Here is a 3,235-nt window from a genome sequence, read left to right as displayed (position 1 = left end):
CTAGATGACAAGTACTGTATGAGTTGACCTAAATTATTGTCTATTTCATTACTATAAAAGTTCTTTGATGTAATTATTATTATGTTTAAATCATCATAATCATCAATAATTCCTTTTCTTATAACATGATTTTGTATAATGAGTAGACCTTTTATTTAGAGGAAAACATGCAAGACAAATATGATCTTATGTGATTGAAAATATTATACAATGGGTGCACCTTGAGCATTATGGATGCACAATTATATTAGGTAGTTAACTTGTTTTATGTGGAATAAATAATTGTACTAAAAGGGTTGCCTACATTGGATTAGATATCTAGAAATATTGCACACAAAGATAACTAAGTATTGATAGTGTGGTCAATATTTAGATTTATTATGACATGATTTAATTGAAATGAACTGTGAGTCACTAAGAGATTGATTGTACTACCTTACCTAAAGTCCTAATTTTTGGAAAGAGTTTTCCTTAACGTTTGATGCCTTCCTGATGGACATATGGGAAGAAACATGTTGATCTTAATTACTTTTCCTATGTAATTGATTGAAATATATCATCTTGCATTTGGCTACAAAATTTTGTGTTACTTGTTTGGTTTAATTGTAGATAGTGTGTTACACAATTCCATTACTTTTCTTGGTTTTATCTGTTTAGTCTCCCTCGATGCCAGGTTGGGTATCTTTCATGTCAGGAAAGATTTTGGGGAAGCTTAACAACTTTGTGGTAGGGTGATAAAGCACTCCTACAATATTCTTGCCCTTGTGTTCTTACACTAGTTATGGAACTTCTGTTGAAATGGCTAACATAATCGGTACATCATAGTATTCTGGTAAGAATGTTACAGTTTCTTTTAGATTTGAGCATATATGTATATGTATTATTTTTGTTAAAGTTAATGATAGTTAATCAACCACTCTTGACTAGTCAATAGTCCTTAACTTTGACTCGCATTGAATTTTTCTCATTTTATGGAGATTGCTGACGTGGCATTGATTTTGTAGGGGCAGTCCTTATAGCATTGTAATAACTGGAATCCATGAGATTGACATCTCTTTGAAGTTTCATGTCAACGAGTAAATTGGCTTGTTTATTATTCCACACTTCTCATATCTTTAATTCTTAGAAATTAAAACTGAATTTTGTTTTTCTTTCTTTCTAATGATTTAGGTTGACAAACAATGAATTCTTTCTGTAGAATCTCCTCCAAGTTCTTAAAGAAAAGGAATCTAATAATGACTTTTAATTTTAAACATTTTTTACCTTTTCAGAATTTTTTTTTTTTTTTTTTTGCATACTTGCTTTTACAATACGATTGAAGTCCTAATGATATTAAATTTCCACAATCTATAATATATTGTATAGCAAAAGAATCTAATAATGGGTTTTTTTCTTTTTCTTTTTTTAACATTTTTCACTTTTTGAGAGGGAATTTTTTTGCATACTTGCTCTTAGAGTTAGATTGAAGTCATAATGATATTAAATTTAGACAATCTATAATATAATGTATCTCTTGATTTCTAAATTAGACTACCAAATATGTTTTTTCATAAACATTTTAGATTACATGCTGTAATGTATACTTAGAATATTAGACATTAAAATAATTAATATAAAGATTTTTACTTAAGTATTTGTTTGAATGTGTTACAAACATATTATCCACCTATTTTGATATTTTAAAGTTTCCCAGGAATGTGCATAAAATTTATCTCACAAATCTTTCCAATTGTAATTCCATTTACTCTATTTCACTTTACACAAATTGTAGTTCCTACCCCTAGTTTATATTTTGTTATTATTGTCGAACTCTTTTAGGCCAGTTTATGCTTGATGATTAGTAGCATTATCTTTCAAATTATCAGATTTGTTTTCATACTCAATTGATTATATGATGAGACTACTTGGTACTAGTTACTTCATGTATGCATGATTATAACTTGATGATGATTATTTATAGTGATTTCAGTCATTTGATGATGTTATATAGATGGATTATTTATGCATGTTTTCTATGGATACTTACCCCATACTGCATGTGTATGGTGTGTGTGTGTGTGTGTTTTCTTTATATATAACATTTTTGATGCGGTTAAGAAAGGGAGTCGTAGTCACCTACTAGTCAGGATCTACATTATGCACCACTTCCTACCATTGCATGTTTAGCTTAGAATATATGTGTTTGTGCATGCATAAATTTTATGCAGATTGTAGGTACCGGGTATCGACTTCCCTAAATTTTTAGGATGAGCGTACCCTATCGCAATATCTTAATGGTAAGAGAGGGGAGATAAATTCTTGAGTCCAAATCCTAACCTTTAAACTAATTGTCTTAGAAAATTAGGACAAGTATCTGTGATGATTACCCTTCCAAATTTGTCATATGATGTAAATTTATGATTATAACCCTTGAGTTTGATATTTTATGTGGTATATTATGATGGGTTTTCATATTTTGTCTTGTAAGTCTTTGGTGATTTTTGGTTAATTAAATCAAATTAAAAGATTAATTAATGATTTAATTCAATAATTTCAATATTTAATTAATTGATAAATTAATTAAATTAAAAGAATTAAATTTAAGAGAAAATTATAGTCTAATTTGAGAGCATAATAATATTTATTAAATTTAATAATAAAATATTTAGGTGATCATTTTAAAATAAATGCTAAATATTATTATTACTTAAGTTAATAGATATTTTATCAAATAACGCTTCAAAAATTAAAATAAAAGTGAAAGAGGAATTAATTTATTAAAGATATTTAAAATTGCATAAAGTATGCATGAAGTTTCAAAAAAGGTAATAAAGAGTTAAAAGATTGTGATCAATGAGTTCCCTCATATGATCACACAATCAAGGCCCCGATTTTAGGGAAGAACTCCATATCAGTGATGAAGAGTTTTTTTCGAGACTAGGAATTTTGGAGAAGAGAATTTTTAGAGAGAAGGTTTTGAAAGAAGAGATTTCTCTTACAATCTTCAAGTGTTTGCAAATTAGCATCAAAACCAGGTAGATTCTTGTATTTTGTTCACCCGGTTAATTATGTAATTTAATATTCCTATCTTCTTCGTGATTGTTGAATTATTTTCTAGATTACATTGTGATGAACTTTTCAATCTTTCATTTGAAATTACTAGTATTCATGTCAATTTCTTCTATATATACAAGGATTAATGATGCAGGAGCATCCAGAGGTATAAGGGCAATCCTGTGTCACCCAAAAAAATGTA

The sequence above is a fragment of the Cupressus sempervirens genome, chromosome 6 (genome assembly GCF_028749045.1).
Source record: "Cupressus sempervirens isolate cs-2001-9-10 chromosome 6, ASM2874904v1, whole genome shotgun sequence".
Taxonomy (NCBI): Eukaryota; Viridiplantae; Streptophyta; class Pinopsida; order Cupressales; family Cupressaceae; genus Cupressus; species Cupressus sempervirens.
This window is presented reverse-complemented; position numbering follows the sequence as displayed.